Source organism: Chroicocephalus ridibundus, chromosome 2 (genome assembly GCF_963924245.1).
Source record: "Chroicocephalus ridibundus chromosome 2, bChrRid1.1, whole genome shotgun sequence".
Taxonomy (NCBI): Eukaryota; Metazoa; Chordata; class Aves; order Charadriiformes; family Laridae; genus Chroicocephalus; species Chroicocephalus ridibundus.
In genome coordinates, this window is record NC_086285.1 from 85,778,252 (window position 1) to 85,797,225 (window position 18,974).

Genomic DNA, 18,974 nt, shown 5'->3' on the forward strand with positions numbered 1-18,974 from the left:
TCTCTCCATGGGGTCAGGGGGTCCTGCCAGGAGCCCGCTCCAGCATGGGCTCTCCACGGAGTCACAGCCTCCCGAAGACACCGTTGGCCCTTTTGGCTGCCAGGGCACACTGTTGACTCCTATTCAACTTGCCTGAAGAATGACAAGTTAGAATTATATATATACATATACCAAAAATAGAATTCTATGTGTAGAAATTTAAAAATATAGAGAGAATTGTGCGTAAGAAGCCTGAAGAACTGTAAAGCTGAAAAGAATTTTGATTTACATGGCAAAAGGCTTTAATCTTTGCTTTACTGATTGCTGAGAATCTATCGACTGACTCTTTTACACTGAAATATTGTGACATACAATTGTGATCTTAAATGACTACCTTAGCTTGAAATTTGAAGTGATTATCTTCAAAAACAGTTCTTCACCAGGTGTCATTTTCGTACAATCTGCAGAGTACATTAGAGCAAGAAATATATTTTTTTAGATTTAGTAAAGTGCTGTGTTTGAAAGTAAACACTACAAAACTGGAGCTGTCAGCTAAACTAGGGTAATGCGTACACACACTTATGTTTATATATTAAGTTAACAATAAAAAGACCGACTAAGCTTTGTGAGTGGTCGCCTGTGTCTTTGTTGTGTTTTTCCCTAGAGGAAGGGGAACAAATTTAAAATTCACATTTTTCATTTACAATGCTGACACTAGGTTATTCAAGCTCTATTTGTGAGATCGCTAGTTTTCTCCTCAACTACTAATTCAGAATTTAACTTACAAGTTTCAATTTCCCTTGGATCTTCACACTTACATACATCACAATAAAGTACAACTCAATTTCAGAGTCTCCATTTAGAAGAAAATCCAATACAAAACTGATGTAGTGATATAACACAGATGTAACAAAACTAATTCATAACTCTTATGGTTCTGTTGAGCTTGAACTTTAATTTCCTATCCCTTTTTTTCCAAGTTGATATATGAAGCATAGATGAAAATTGTTTGTTGCTTATATATCAAAGATTAACAGCCCACAAAATATTATTAGCAGTTCCTGCGGTGTAACAAGAAAAGCATCTCAAACTGTCACATCCAACTAGAAAATTCAATAGGATTTACTCTTTCTGCACATGTGCATTAAGGGCACTGACACTCTGAATATGGATAAACACAGAAGGTGATGATGGAAAATCAGTGCTGCATCTGACTGTTAGACCTGTATCAGCAACAGCATTTTGAACTGCCTTGAAAAGACAGAATTTTTATTATGACTACAGTTACTTCCTATATTTGATATGATTATTCTTTACCACAATAGGCTCAGCTATCTAAGCCTAAGAATTTTGAATTGAAAGAATGGATTTTGTTCCGTTTAAAAACTTAATTTAATAATGAAAAATTTCAAGACTTTTGAGAAAATGTCAAAATTTGTCAAATTGTCAAAACTTAATCATTCATAACAACAATTAGTTTCAGTGAATTAGCATTACTGAAGAGGAGGAAAGTTGTGTGAAAATTTCCCACCCAACACTTTTTCAGAGCACAATGCACAGGCTATATTTGCTATTGTGGGCAGTTAGGGCTAAGTACAACAACAACTGATCTATAATACTCTAACTTAATGTCATCTAAAAAAAATAATACTTGAAATAAGTTCTAAAAAGCCTGCACTGTCACAAAACACTAGTGGTTGTTCCTTGATTGAAAAAAAAAAAAAAGAAAGAAAAAAAGGACTGAGGACATCACTAGCTCTATAGGTAGATCTCCAAAGTTATTATTGCAGTCAATTCTTTTGTCCTTGCCGCTTATAGCAGTCTACCCAATATAAAAAACACTACTAAAGCGATCCAAGTAACTACCTGTTTCTCACCATATGGAGCAAAGACTGTGGGGTTTTTCCCCCCTTCCCCCCAGATTAAATACAGGAGAGAGGGGAGGGGGGAAGAGAAGAATGAAGATAAACTGTAAAGTTGCCCTTAAATAATTTAATGGAAAAGTTCTTTGAGGACTGAATGTCTTGGCTTATTTTACAACTTCCAATTATGGTAAGGTGGGAAAGGAAAGTTCATCTTCCCAAACTGGTGAAATTGCTGACATAGGGTACAATACACACAGAAACAGTATGTGCATCCTCAAATCCTATCCATTTCCATATGGTCTTACTAGATGTCTCAAAAAATCCCCATAGTAAGATATAGTAAAATAAATGGGTGAGGAGAAGAAAATTCTTTGATTCTGAAGTGGGGAAGGTTGTTTCATTTCCAGTGAAACAACTTATGCAAAATTAAGTTTCTGTCTGACGTCCCTAACTTTGAAAACACTGCTATAGATTTAGAATTAATCATCCTGCCCTCCTCACAAGGGGCTTCACTCTGTTAGATGCCAGCTGAGCAAAGCACTTTGACTTATTCCATCAGCAGTAGGTGTGTGCCTTCACTGGCACTCAATTCACGTCTTTGTCTTGAGACCCTTCACTTCTTAGATAAGTACTAAATTTCCATCCTTTTCAATTGAAGTTAACTGCATACCTCAGTGCTTTGAGGAATCAGCAGTCATAAGAAGCTTTCTTTTTTTTTCCTTAGTATGGTTTTTTAATGAATAGCTTCAGTAATTTCATGTCCATAAATTTGGAGGTGTGCAAAACCAGTGATTTTTAAAAAGCTTTTTAAAATATTCTGAAGTACCATTTATAATTGGAATTCAATGTGAGACAAAATTAATCTAAGTGCTTTGAACTGTTAGTGTAATGTGCATTATATAGAAGCTTTAGCTGCTCAGCTACTGTCTGTGATGTAATTCCTTCCATGAAATTTTTCTTCTTGATCTCCACAACCTAATCTCATAGGTCTGCTTCAAATACAGTGTTCATAAGGGTTACAGCTGACTGAAATATTAAATCCCTCATTTATAAATGCTGGAAGAGAAACATAATAATTTCATAACACTTCAAGGCATCCATTTTTTAGCTTTACCACAGTGAATAAAACAAATCACAAATGGCCACAATCCCATACCCACAGAAACAGCAAATCAGGGCTGTGAAGTGACCATCAAACAAACAGCCAGCTGTAACCGCAGAGATCAGAGACAGTGCCAGAGCACATAACTGTAGTGATGTAACTGTGTAACACACAGTTACCAACAATTATTCTTTTAGAGTTGAACAAACATTTGACAGGCCCTAGACGCATCCTTTCTGAATTGCTTTGAGCAGATCAGGACTCAGCTCAATAAGAATCTGTTAAGAAACATGGAGGTCAGTGTATCTGTGTACATACAGGATTTTGTTTTCCAACTGTACTTTTAACATGATAAAGGAACTTAAAAAAAGATTTAGTGAACTTAGAAAGCATCTAACTACTCTGCTCTTGTGAGACCCCACCTGGAGTACTGTGTCAAGCTCTGGAGCTCTCAGCACAAGAAGGACATTGACCTGTTGGAGCAGGTCCAGAAGAGGGCCACAAAGATGATCAGAGGGCTGGAGCACCTCTCCTGTGAGGAGAGACTGAGAGAGTTGGGGTTGTTCAGCCTGGAGAAGAGAAGGGTCCGGGGAGACCTTATAGTGACCTTCCAGTACCTGAAGGGGGCCTACAAGAAAGCTGGGGAGGGGCTGTTTGCAAGGGCATGTAGCGATAGGACGAGGGGCAATGGTTTTAAACTAGAGCAGGGTAGGTTTAGATTAGACGTTAGGAAGAAGTTCTTTACTATGAGGGTGGTGAGACACTGGCACAGGTTGCCCAGAGAGGTGGTGGAGGCCCCATCCCTGGAGACATTCAAGGCCAGGCTGGATGAGGCTCTGAGCAACCTGATCTAGTTAAAGACGTCCCTGTTTACTGCAGGAGGGTTGGACTAGATGACCTTTGAAGGTCCCTTCCAACCCAATACATTCTATGATTCTATGATATTGGAATAATTTCTAAGATTCTTGAAGTATTCTTTTAAATTCAGACAGTTCACAGTTCATTCAAAAGGAAACCTCATGGTGATGTCTGCTCCGAAAGAGCCATGTGGTGGTGGATATGGGAACAAGCAGAGTAGGTGGTAACTAAACAAGTCTGCTTTGCTGCTAAAAATAAAAAAATACTTGCAGAACCATGCCCTAAAATAATGTCATTGGCTGCTGAGATCCCTGTTTATGTACTCACTAGTACGTGAAACAGGGGGGCACACTTCATTATCTACCTCATAGATATCCGTTGCTTTGAAATATGCAGGGCAAAATGTTATTGTTAATTCTGTTTTCTATGGAGGCAATAAAAGTCAAGTATTCTGCTTTCGAACTACTTCTGTAAGGGACAGTATCTAAGTATTTTAGCTGAGTGTCTGATAAATGTTTCTTAAGTAATATGATTACATTCTTTCTTATAAATATGCAAAGAATCATAAATAGCTTCTTCCCATACTACGAGAACGTGAACTATTCAGAAACATTCTTATTCCATTTGATAACAAAAAGTAATACCTTGAAAATTTTAATCAACTGAAAACTCTCCTACTTTACTTCCCAAAATTCAGCTGAGACCAGTGTTTTCATATTGCATTTCCAGTTCAGGTTTTCTCTCTCTTTTTCTTTTTATTTAGTGTTGGGGGTGTGGGGGGTTGGTGTTTTTTTTTTTTTTTTTTTTACCTCACATTAAGCTTAACATCGAAAACTAAGAAGTTTATCTTAACAGAGGATACTTTGACAATTTCATAATATTGTCTGGAAGACAATGAAGTGGGATTTTTTTCTTGTTTTTTAAAAAAACCTAAAACTAGAAAATTCTAGGTCACCTTTCCACACCCTCAGGAGTCAACAGAAAAAAACCAGATACTCTTATTTAAGTAAAATCAGCTGAATTATCTCATTAAGATAAATCAATTATTGAGTTTATGTTCTTCTAAATAAGAATTTTAGTGGAAAGGAGGCACTATTTGTTGCTCATACTAGCAACTCTAGGTACACTTCAAATCAGAGTGCATCTTACCAGTGTTGACTAGTTACACAGAATCAAAAACTACATATACCTTTCTATATAGTAGATTTGTGATCTCTAATCTCTATTTTTACCTTGACAGAACGGTACACATCTCTTTGCAGTGAAGAGGCAGTTTAAGGTTGCAATTTAACATGCTTTTTGTGTCAGGAAAGATGGTGTTGGCACAAAAAGAGGTAATTCAGTCTTCCTCCTACCTTCACGTAGTGTCAGCCATTTATCTGGAGTCTTTAACTATAGTTCTATGGTAAAACAGTGAATTTATGTTCATCTAGATTAATCCAGAAATACAGACATTTATACGTATAATCACTCTGTGATTGTGTAGCTTTATAAACATACATATATTTAAAAGTCTACTTTAATCCAAATCATCCCACAGCTTTGCTTATTGCCCAGACAGCACAATGTCCTTTATAGGATGGGAGTGGAAATGAGCAGCAAGAACCTCATAAGAAGGCAGTGAAAGCGTTAAGTCATTTTCATTTGTAGATGAAACTACAGGAAACACAGTTGAAAAAGACTGTAAAATACGAATTATCAGGCAGAAACTTCTACTCTGTTTGATAGTCTAAGGGCTCACTGATGATATTAATAAATACAAAAGAAAAAAAGACTTCAAATGTTGCCAATAAATAGTAAACTTACATTTATCTTAATGTATTTTGAATTTTATTTAAACTGACATTAAGAAGAGTAGTTGTTTTGGTGAGTGGATTAAATTGATTGTTTCCAGTCAGAGGTACCTATAACATTTTCAGACTGGTAGATTTTACCTCATGTCTAGATAGAGACTGAAAATAAGAAGGAAAAAAAAAAAAAAGGCTTTCCTTCTTCTTTTCAACTGTCAATGACCTAGTAATCTATTTTAATTAACTGAATAAATTGAAATCAAGAAAATATTCTCTTTGCATATGCAGCCGAGGCTACTGTTTCTCAAAGCTACTTTAGCATTTATAGTTTATTTGCTTAGTTAGTGACTTTGACTGACGGGTTTGTTTGCCATGAAAATTTCAGAAACATATGCTGAAAAAGAGAATTGATTTTGATCCATTTTTGGTTAGAACTATAGCTGAATAATGACTTCTTTCTAGCCCCTTATAATATAAATTATCTCAGCATTGTGAAAAAAAGAGGTTTCTTTTTGCGGTATGATTGTAAAGATAAGGCCAAAGCAATGTATTTGTTTTGCATACCTTCTGTAAAAATCACTCTGGTTTCCATTTTAGGCCTTCTTAGACTTCACATGTCATTTTTAGTGCTGCTTAAGTGAGGCATTAACTTGTTCCTGAGAAATTCAGTAAAAACTGCATTTGCTTTCATCAGTTTTACATTCAATCCACTGTCTCCAGACTGTCTTGATTTCAGAACATCATTTAGGAACGTGTTTAAGTGTTAGTAAGAGTCAGACAGACCTTGAGTTTTGTTTAAATGTAATGACACATTGACATGCTCTTCAAATATTAAGTAAAAAAAAAATAAAAACACCTGAAGAATCATCATTTCCATTTGTTTGGTTTATGACTTCTGCAGGACTGACTACTTGCAGGCTTAGGGAACTGTGCAGGTTTGTGAATGTGGCTGGGAGCAGGGACCTTGCCGTGTTACAGAGTGTACTGGTGCCCTGGTTTGTAACATCACAATACTAATAAAAAAACGACGCAGTGAGGCATGTTTGGGAGAGACAAATACCATGTCATTCAGTTTTCTTTTGTTTTGCATTATATTTACTTATTTGATAATCTTGTTTGTCCTTGATATGTTAGAGAAAAATAATGATGGTGTCAGCTTTTCCCTGTGCTGCCACTGTTAATGACCATTTCCACAAGAAGAAACTCCAGGGATGTGACAGCTTTGCCTGATATCTTTCCCTACAGGTCCACAGAGAGAGCTGGCTTTGGAAACCATCTCAGAGGTGATTAAAAACCATTTTGACTCTTTCCAGGAAGTAAATGAGAAAAAGCTGGTGACTCCTGGGAAGAAAGCATAAAGTACTAATGGGAAGGTACCAGTGAGGAATGTCAGCACTTACAGAAAGAACATGCTCATTAGCAGACATTTTCTAAAAAATAAATAAATAATTCAAGTAGATGAATGAGTTAAAATCCCTGGATTTCAGTTATCTCAACAGCCAGCTTCAAAGATGGAGACTCACACGATGTTCCAGTGAAACAGCTGTGAAAAGCGGTGGCTATACAAAATTAATACTAAACACTAAGTAAGACACATTACTGTGGAGAATTCAGAGCAACCATGTGGGCAAATACAGATGCTGTTCATTGAGCAGAGGGTTGTTCCAGATGCTACATCAGTTATTGACACCCTCTGCAACAGGGCAAAAAGATTTCAACCCATTTTCTATTATCTTATGCACCTTGAGCTTACCTGGCAAATCATTAGAGATTTACCTGCCTGGAAGTGGTAGGACTGGGAGGACCTGGACAGACCACAGAGTTGGGCAGAGAGGAACCTTCTGAAATTCACCAAGGGCAAGTGTTGGGTGCTGCACCTGGGGAGGAATAACCCCATGCACTAGTACAGGTTGGGGGCTGACCTGCTGGAGAGTAGCTCTGTGGAAAGAGACCTCGGAGTCCTGGTGGACAACAGGATGACCATGAGCCAGCAATGTGCCCTTGTGGCCAAGAAGGCCAATGGCATCCTGGGATGCATCAAGAAGAGCGTGGCCAGCAGGTCGAGGGAGGTCATCCTCCCCCTCTACTCTGCCTTGGTGAGGCCACACCTGGAGTACTGTGTCCAGTTCTGGGCTCCCTGGTTCAAGAAGGACAGGGAACTGCTGGAGAGGGTGCAGCAATGGGCTACCAAGATGATTAGGGGACTGGCACACCTCTCTTATGAGGAAAGGCTGAAGGACTTGGGTTGTTTTAGTCTGGAAAAAAGACGACTGAGCAGGGATCTTAACAATGCTTATAAATACTTAAAGGGTGGGTGTCAGGAGGACGGGGCCGGGCTCTTTTCAGTGGTGCCCAGGGACAGGACAAGAGGTAACGGGCACAAACTTGAACATAGGAAGTTCCATCTCAGCATGAGGAGGAACTTCTTTACTTTAAGGGTGAAACAGACTGGCCAGAGAGGTGGTGGCATCTCCGTCTCTGGAGACCTTCAAAACCCACCTGGACGCATTCCTGTGCAACCTGCTCTGGGTGACCCTGCTCTGGTAGGGGGGTTGGACTAGATGATCTCCAGAGGTCCCTTCCAACCCTACCATTCTGTGATTCTGTGACTTTGCCAGTAGTGGAACCAGAGGCCACACTCGTGTCTTTGTACTGGGTTCACCTGACAAAGTGACATCAGCAGCGGCGGGTGCTGTGGGGCGGCCCCTGTGTTGCCGGGCCGGGGCTGCCCCGTGCCGGACACAGCCGGTTCCAGCCGGCTCCAACGGCCCCAGCGCAGGGCACAGCTGAGCCCCTCAGCCACGGGCGGGCGCCGCGGGGAAAGCCTGGCTCAGAAAGGGCAAAACGCTGCCCGTGACACATGATAGCAAATACAGCAAATAGCATGTTTCTTGTCTCTTATTTCGGCATAAAGGATCATATCTTAACAACAGAATATGAATAGAAGGGGAACTGATGCCCCTAATTCAGATGACTGTGAAAGACTGTATGCTTGTTGTGCAGGCCCAAGCCAACGGACTTGCTGGTACCTGGGTGCTTTTCACCTCTGAACAATCACGTGGTGCTGAGGCCTGAGAAGACACGAGCCTTCCTTTCAACTGCACCGTTACTGACCGACTCAGACAAAATAAATGAAATGAAAGAAATAAAATAAGTTTTTCCACATTATCATGTGTATTTTGCAGAGGTGTTCAAAAAGAAGAGAAGAGAAACAGTATAATTTTATAGGTAGTGTTTCTTTCGGTTTTCAAAAATTTTGCATGGGACTCCAAAATATATTGTGAAGGAGAGATTATAAAAAATAAAACGTAATACAGCGATTATTTTTCTTCTCTAGCAATTACATCTGCTAGTACAGAAAACTGCCTAAAAAAAGTATTTAAAATTAAAATGTAATTTGTAACTTTAAAAAGAAATCCCTATTGTATGAAATCAGAACATGAAAAGAAAACAATGAAGAGAGGCAGTCGTCTGCTACCCAAAAAAATAAAAGAACAGCAAAAAACAGGAACAGCTTAGTCTCCATCAAAGAGCACAGCAAGATAAAATTTAAAATAAGACAGAAACTGGAGTACATCTACAATACAACCTGTTTTTGTTTGAAATAGTCATTAGAAGCAAATTAATAATTTTCATCACTAATCTGTCTTTATGAAGCGTAACTGTTTTCTATTAGAGCATGTTGGCACTTATTAACACAAGTCCTCCTACTTAAAATAGTCACTGGAAGGAAATTTCAAATAAAGTTTTTGAACAAGTTTATTTACCATTGCTCAGCCTCAGTAATATAATTCTGCTGGTTTGTACAGCATGACAGTGTTCCATTTCTAGTTGTCATGAAAATAAGGACATCACAGTCTAGCACTACATCAACAAGAACCAGCTTCGTCATGCACAACGTGATGGTACATGGCACCTTCTGTAACGTAATCCAGAAGCCAGCTTTGTCCTGGAATAGCTGTCATATATACGTGTGTGTGTATATACGTATATATACATACATACATATATATATCTCTCCCTTCTTTAGTACTGCCAGATACTTATCTTAGGCCTGACCCTGACAATAAGCAATGCAGTATTTTCGAGACTTCAGCCTTTTCATTCCCATTACACCTTGGGACCCTAGTTCTGTCTAATGTGCAGTTTTGGTAGTTGCTATACTTGTTATTCCCCATAGAGCTTGCTATCTTTTTAGACTCCAAATATTTTATAATGTAGACACAATCGCTAGCTTCCTCTCTCCTATTTCTTTACCTTGAAATAGTTTTATTGCACTAGGATTGCTGCACTTTAAGGCTCTCTTAAAAGCCAGTTCTTGGAAGAGGTGGAGGGGGGTGGCAGGCCAAGCAAGCATCACTCATGTCTCAAACTTCTTATGTTTTCGTTTCCTCCTCTCATGAGTGAGAAGCTTGCTCAAATGAATTCTGAAAATACTATTTTTAAAGGACTCCTGATCATTTACCTTCAGCAAGCTATATTCAAACCATCAATCCATTAACCGGATCCCTTCTTCCTGTGGAAAACTATATTAATTTTATAAGTAACTACAGGCACTTGCAGGACAGATCTGCAGCTTTTCATCTTTAGTATTTATTACGTCTTGCCATAATCTGAATCATGACCATTGCAGGACACAAACCGTGCTTTAACTGTTTGTCTTTTTAACAGTTATCCCACTATGTATCTTATTCTTAGTTGCTATCAGAAATCCTGGATACAGATGAGAACAAAATGGCAAAAGTTTTTTGCTCAGCAAAGTCAATATCCACCACCAGTGACTGAGAAAAAAATCATTTAATTATAATCTGCATTACCTTGGCATTGAAATTGAATAATAGATAAGCAATGCAGTGGAAAGAGACTGTACAAATATACATTTTTCCCTTCAAAATTGCTATTTTATTGCTTTTTATCTCTGTTCCATGGAAGGCCATGAAGATAAACCATGACGGCTAAGAATAGAATGCAGGCTAAATAAAACTGATTAATAATGGGAGGTAAGATGTGACCCACATTTCAGAGCGTCTAATCAGTGTCTATTAAAAAGCTGCTATTACAGCTAGCACTTATTTTGGTATTATATGGTGCTAAATAACAGTTAAGCATCGGAACCGAGCATATTTTTATTTTGTGGTTGAATTAATTTAGGTAGCTGGCCTCCATAAAAAGGGTGGAAACAATGCATAGTGACCCAAACAGCTGCCACCAGAAGTGATACTGTGTGGTAAGACGTGCCAGATTTACGTCTTTCCCAAGCAATAGGTTAAGAAATCTCTTGTTAGAAAGACAGTAGGAACTTTGGTTTGGAGGGTTGCAATACATGTTACTACTGTGCTGCTAAGGCGACATTATGGCTGGCAAAGAATAATGAGTAAATGACTGGAAAAAAATAACTTTTCCATCAGTTTATAGTTCCCTAATCACAAGTAAAGAAAAACAACGCACCCTTCAGTTACATATATAAGCAAAAAACTGCTTCAAATCCATCCTTTACCAGAAGTAGCATTACATGAGAATCCAAGGTTTCAAAGAAAGATGACAGAAAAGACAAAAAAAAAATAAAAATTCTAATATGAATGAAAGATGAAAAATAAAAAGTGCAAAGGATAAATTCATAACTATATAATTTTCCTGAGCCTTCAGAAAACCTTATACCATAGCTATATTTCACTTCATTAAAAAGTTAATGTTATCTACACAGCAACCATTCAGTCTGAAATATAAATGACTTTAAAAAAATTCCATCAGTTTAGCTGCAGAATTGTTCATTTGCTGCACTGAAATGCTGCAGAATCTGAAAGCCATTCCCAGAGAGTCTTGACCTTAACCAAAACCTTTAGAATAATTTAGCAAGGCGTAACAATTACGCCTCAGATGTTAATATCAAAGAAGCGTATCTAAAAGATTGTTTAGTGCACAGTATCTCTATTAAGGCTAAGTCTTTGGTAGTTCCAACTTCATTGATATTTAGCCATTCATATGAAGATGGAAAAAGCTTGTTGGATTGTTCTGTGTCACTTTTCTTCTTGCTTTGCTTTTTTGGTTTGGGTTGCTATCCTTGAATTTTATGCTCTGTACATTTCTGGTTCAGCTCCGAATTCAGATGGCTGTCATGAGAGCAAAAATTATATGAACTTTCCATAAAATGAAAGATTGTTGCCAGCTATACAATATTTTGCCATCATTTCTGCTAGTCATTTTATTGTTTTCAGCCTCACCGAGTGCTCTTTGCACATTAAGGAGTAGGACAACCATTCAGCACAGTTCTGTATGAGTAGAATCTCCTGTTAAAGATAGAGGACCTAGTTTTCTACATATCTATAAGCAGAAATACACAGATGTTTTGCTAATAGTGTAAAGAAAAAAAAAAGACCAGAATATTTTAGAATATATTCTTTATTAGAGAATTATTGCAATGCATCAAGTAGATAAAATTACAAACCCTATTTCCCTACTATACTGAATACATATGTAATTTATTAAAAAATAAAATATCTTCCTATTGTAAAAAAAATTGGGGTTTGAAGATTGGAATCTGGCAGTGTTGTTTGATTATTTTTTTTGTATTACCCTGGCTGTCCTCTGAGATGTAACCTGTGGATTGAAGGACATTCATTCTTTATCATAAAAATAAAGATGAAATGAATGTGAGGGGGAAAAGTCCACAAAATATTCCTGACTGGCAGTTAGGGTCTTGAGGTTATTAGTAGGGAGCTGTTGGAGCTGTCACCGGTATCGGCCTCCTGCTGCGAAGATACTTCAAAGGACACTGGTCCTTTCCCCTGCAGTCCTGCCTTGTATTCACAAGTATGGAAGAAAGAACTGAGCAGCCTTGTATTGAACTCTAAGTTCATCACGTGGAGTTGTCAAGTAGTTCATAGTTCCTAACACGGCAATCTGACAGGCAAAATCCAGACAAGTAAATCAGGTAACACAGCAAGGAAAAAAATCCCTCCGTCCTAAAATTGTCACCGGTGGGATGACTAAGTGGGTAACTATTTTTCTGGTTAAACAAACCAAATCCTTCCCTCTTTGTTTGGTATTTCATTGGGTGCGCTGTTACTGAAGTTTGTCTGCATTGAAGATGCGGCTTTTCAAAGTTTGAGGCATTTTAAAATATATATTAGAAACAAAGGTATTTTGGGACTGGGTTGCACTTTGGGATGGGTTGGGCCATGCTCTCCCCCACCTCTCGCTCCAACGAGAGGAAGAAGAGAGATAAAGAGATTTATGAACACAAGGAGACAGGGGGCCATTGGCCACATGGCAGCGGCAATGCTGTGGCTCCTCCCTGCTGTAGGAAAATGTAACTTCTTCCTGGGTTCCTCCAAGCGTGCAGGCCAGGACACAGACCTTTCTACTGCTCTGTGATCCCACAGAGGCACATGTAGCAGGTCAGCAGATCTGCAGGACAGGCTATGCAGCTGTCTTTGGCACAGGTGATCACAGTTACCAGAGGCACCGGGTCTGAGGGAAGGAGCATCCCAAGAGTGATGCAGTTTGAGTCCTCCTGGCTCTGCCAATTTTGTGCATCTGGCCAGGTAATTCGGAGAGCTTGCTGCTGTCTGCACCTCTGGCTTTGTAAAATGAGAATGACAGTGGCCTTCTCTGCCCTCTGCACTCTTGAGACATGCAAATAAAAGCTTAAAGCAGCCTTATTGGTTCATGAGTAACTAAAACTTTGATTCACATGAGTGCACATTTCCAAGCAGTAGTTTTCTTGCCTTAGCTACATTAGGATGATATCCCACACCTTTCTGAGCCAATTTAGGAGACTACCAATGTACAGCACCCAGTTCACTTGCCCGTTTTCAGGAGGGGCCCTCCTGCACAGGTGAAGGAGGTGAGGCTCACACCAGCTCACGTGACAGAAAAGCACCCAGAGGTCTGGGCAGCTGCTAGGGAATGTGACATCCAAAATTCACCATCATCCCTCATTTCCATCAATAAAATCATGACTACAAAGCCCATGGTACAGGCTCAAATTCTTCTATCTTGATTTTAAGGACCTGAGATGTCTAAAACGCTGTCTTTAAGTCAGAAAAGAGAGGCAGGCACCTCCAAAGATTGATTTCAATTCACTTAAGATATGTATGAAGCAGCTTATCCTGCTCCTCTTTGTAGGCTGAACTAAGGTACAAATCCTGGGCATATTCTGCATTCTTCTTATGAATCTGTAATGCAGAAAAAATTGTCTTTGTGTATAGATACAGCAACTGTATTAGATTGCTACAGGAAGCATTTGCTAATACACTAGTAAAAAGATTCTAAACTGCTTTAAAACTACAGTATTTGAACATATATATAAGAAATCTTTCTAAAATGTGAGCATAAATCATACAGGAAGTCATGCAAAACAGAATAAATTATGCAAATAGCATTCTTTGAATGAAGTGTTATGCTCTGGAGTATGCAGCACACACACTGAATACTTGATGACAGGAAGAGACTTTATATTTAGATTATATTCCAACAGTGATCATTCGTGTTGCTCTTTTCTGACCATCCGAAAATGACTTGCTGAACTTCAGCACCCCTTTACCTCTGTTCTGTTTTGAAAATCCAGTCACATGGGATCAACTCAAACATCTCATAATTATGACGTGACATTAGTTTGACAGTTAGAGCTTGCAGTGTGAGCATAGCCTAGTTGATCTGACATTTGGAAATATAAAAATGCAAAGCCACCTGAGAAACCACGGGAAAGAAACTCCACTAGCCTAAACTGCACGTATTAGAAGACTTTGAGGGTCCCAGCATTAGCTGATTTGAAACCTCTCCTTGTCTGTGACGAAAAAGTAGTATTGTCAGGCTTTTTGGTAGAAAGGTGAAAGTTTCAGGTAAGGTCTCTGTGTTATTCCAGGATTACCTTTCTCAGATGGTAGCATATAATTTAAACTAAGGTCCCAGTTGATATGCACAATCTCCCATCATAAGGAAAAGGAGGAAGGGAAGTAATATTTGCTTTGCTTACTATATTAAGTCAAATTGTTATTACTTGAATACAGAAAACAGAGCAGCTTAATTCATTCCTTGAGGCCACAAATACTCTAACACATCTTCTTGAAAAAATCAAAACAGAGTTTAGACTCATTAGGTTGGTTTTACTTTACTATGCATTTCTTATTAAGAGAAAACAGAACGTCACCTTTATACAAAACTAAGAATTTCTGATTGTATTAGAGAAGCAACACCAGTCAGCATAGGGTTAGTTCAGAAAGAAGGAGGAAACTCACAGCCACAGGTGGGGCAAGGCTTGACCGATGTTGCCAAAAGTCCTGATTTCAAAGACCCCTCGCCATGTAAAGGAAATACAGGAAGCTGAATTTCTTTCAGAATTACAGGGTTATTCCTCTGATAACAAATTAGCTCTTTTAATGCATCATCCACTAAATATCTGCTCAGATTGTGACACACTGTCTTTAAAAGTCCTATCTACACTTTTAAATTCCAGAAGAAAAGTATACTTCCCATTCTGTCTGAAAGGAATAATTTTAAAATCACTCATGGAGTCAAATTTCTTGTGAGAAGCCACAGAGTGCTATGTCAAGGTATGGGTTTTCAATTTCCTCAGGTATTTAAGAGAGTGCCGTATCAGTGAAAATTTAAATGGAAGTAAAATACTCATCAGGCAGATGGGCAGTACTTTTCATAGTGGCTAAACGGCTGCCTTAACACAGACAAATTCACCTTTTACTGAGAAAAAAGATACTGTGAAGGATTTCTATAGTGAAATAAAGCAGTGACCTGGCTGTTAGAGAGTAAGAAGCCACTACAGAAAAAAAGAAAGATGGGGAAAAATGTAAAAAAACCTGTGGTTTTTGCCTTTGTCTCCACCTCTACCATTCCATCCCCCCATCCTGTGTTGTGTCACCCCTCCCCCCGCCACCTGAGGCTTCTTTTTGAAGCACCAGAGATGTCATACTTTAATTCTGCAGGTATCTATTAAAGTGAAGTAAATACACTGAAGAGTATTCCTTAAAATCAGAACCACCAGTAGACTGCAAGCACATCATTACCCCAGCATGACTCATCTTGTGGTCTCAATCAAAAAATCAGTCAGAAGGTGTACCCATTAACTCAATTTTTTTAATACTCTTTATAAAGAATGGCTGTCAAATGATACCCTTATACATAAATACACATATCAATTTACAGAGTGTTTTTTCTGGAATGCAAACTAAACATTTTCCACTGCAAGGAGAGATGGAGAGAAAGGGGAAGTATTTGGAGTCTGAAATACCGTTTTTCCTTCCTTTCCAACCATTGCTAAGCAGGTCTACCATGCCCATAAGTGCACTATCTGGGTCAGCATCCAGATAGCATTCCATATTTTCCACTTGCTAAATCAAGAAAATAGACACATGATAAATGTGCTTCATTCAGAGTACTTGGTATCATTTGGAGAAGTCCATCCCTCTGAAAAACATTTATCATTTTCCTGCCATATGCAAACACAGCTCCTACAGACATGATTTCTTGCTCTGCACAATTGATGCCCCAAGCAGATAATTAACAGTGCAGGTTATACGGTAACCTATTCTGAGCTGGTCTCTGCATGTAGCAACTGATATTTCTTCTTTTTTGTATCCTACAGCTGTTTTTATTTCTGTTACTTTGCTTTTCCAGGACCAGATTGCCTAATATTGCTACTTTAACTCAGAAATGGGCATTGCAAGACTTAAAGGAACCTTTTTACTGTACACCAGAGGAAACTTTCATATTTGATTCCAGGTGGTATCGCAATAGCACAAAATGTCAACAAGATAAGATGAAGAATTGAGCTACTTGAGGACCGGCAGGACATTTTCTTTATCTGATACTGGTCTTTGTATTAGCTCAACAGAAGGCTAGCAAAATCAGCTTAATCTATGGCATTCTGCTCAATATTTGCCATTTCATAAATTTGTGCAATGAATTCAGAATAAAGTTGAATTACTTCCTCTGCTATATGGCTTTGTGACCTATGAATAAAAAGACTAATAGGAACCTCTTTTAAAATCTTGATAATTACTTTCTTTAATAGCATTGCCTTATCTCCAAAGCTTGCATTTTGTCTAGGTAGGAAAAGAACACATTAGAGTCAAATAAATTTTAGTTCAGTACTATTTTGGAGAATTTGATTTCTGTAAAACTGTAACTTGTTCTGAAAGCTTGTGCAGAACCTAGCTGTAAATGTGATTCTTTCTACAACAGTCTTCTCAGCTACAACCACAAAGGTAAACAAATTTAAATATCAGTGAAATAATATGTTTATAAAACATTGTTCTCTTGAAGGAGAAAATGTGAACACGTAACAGAAAAGGTATTATGAACTTGTCTTGCAAGCTGTTGGGAAGTACCACTGTTTATCTTCTGCTATGAATGCATTGCATGCTTTGGGAGGCAGAAATTGACCCCCAAAAGAAGGTAAGGAGAATGCATAATAACCACGTTAATAAAGGCCACTGCCAGGATACGTCTGCACAACATATTTAAAAAGGTAACACGTTGACTAATCTAAGCTCCTCTCTACTGCAATAGAGCTGCCACCAAAACGAACAGGTGCCTATAGGAGGTACCTATAGTGCTTAGAGCTTTTTTTCTTCCCAGGCTGGGGTATGGGGGCAAGAGCAGAGAACCTGAAAGTTTTCGAGATAATCGGGGGGAGAGTACTTTTTTGGCAATACGTGCAAAGGAAATGGTCTACAGTAATTATAACTGATGTTTTTAAAGACGGCTGAATTCCCTCTTTCATCATGATCTAAGTACCCAGGTATAAATGTAGAGGGTTTACACTATCTTTAGTCCAAACTCACAAGCTCCGGCAGGTGTAGATTTGTTGATTTATAACATTGCCACCCTTGGTGTCTGCCCTTCCTCTCCATCGGAAATTTACCACAGCAGTGTCCATGGAGTCAAATCATGCTGGCTCTTCAGCTGCCGCGGCTTGCAGTCAATACCTTCACTTGCACCACGCTCTGTGTCAGTTTCAGCTAGTGCTGTGCACAGTGAACCAGAACAGAGGTAAATGTGTTGCGGTAGAAGCAAATGTGAACCTTAAAACTCATTCCTCAGCAGTTTCTGCGGTTTTACTCTTGAATGAGCTGCGGCATTAGCACATTTGATTTTCCTGCTACAGCCAAGATGCACAGCGGCAGGTTAGGGCAACATCATAAACTGTGCAACATTGCAAAGCACCCTGGCTAAACCCCTCACATGACATGGGAGGTGCAGCTGTCTTATGGACAAGCTGTATGTGTTCATACCTGTGTTTCAAACTGTCCCTCATTTTTAAACCCTTCATTCCTTTTCTTTCTCCAGTTACTGGCATTTAAAACCTAACCAGAAAAGTCATTTGTTATCTCCATTATTTTGGGTATAAAGGAAAGACACTTTATTCTTTCTACCTAGCATTCCTTTTAGTCTGTATTAATTTATCCCTGCTCCTTTCTGCTACAGCAATTCATCAGTACAAAGATTTTAGAATCAGATCTTTTATTGACTGTTGGTGATAAAAGAGCTAAAACTGAATTCAGCATGATCTGCTGATATACACGTTAACTCAAAAATATTTACAGTCCTAAAATATATTTATGTGAATTGGTTATTAAGTTAGTACACAATCATAATATATAATCTCCCATAAAGTGCCTTAAAAGAAAAAAGAAAAAAGAGATCCACTTTTCTAGCTACAAAGCAGTTACATTTTAACAGCCTAAGCTGTGACTATTTCAGCTGCTGGATTTATTTATCGATGTGTATTTTCTCATTTTGTCCGTTTGTCTTCTTTTTTAGTTCTACTACTTAATAACTGTAATTAGAAGTCCCTCATTATATTTAATTGCTTATATTTTCTGTGAATTTTGCTTATTCCTGATTTAAAAAAAAAAAAAAGGTGTTAGCTGTTTCAATTCACCGTCTGAACTTAACTAAAGAAACCTGACACTTGAAGTGTCTCCTTCCTTCCATTTCCTTTTTTTTTTCTCATTGCACATAGAAAATCCATTCCTGCTTCCCTCAATCCTTTCAGTTAGCATACTATCACAGTGGTCATATTATTCTCTATCTCCTTGAGTACCACAATTTCCATATTTTCTGTCTCAGCTCTTTTTGCCTTCTACAAATCTTGCGGCAAAATAACTGAAATGGCTCAGGACTTTCACATCTTTTCTCTGTGTTACCATACAATTCAGGAATGATACAGTTTCAAAAGCCTTTATCTCGAGATATAGAATTTACCTTGTCACTTAAACATGGAGAGGCATATTTCTGAATTAAAAAGACATGAAGCCCATTTCTGCAGTATTACTGTATTGTAAATTACTTCATTGAAATCCTAACCAAATCTAAGGTAATATTGTTCTCAACTCTACCAAGTCATCCTTTAGATAGAAT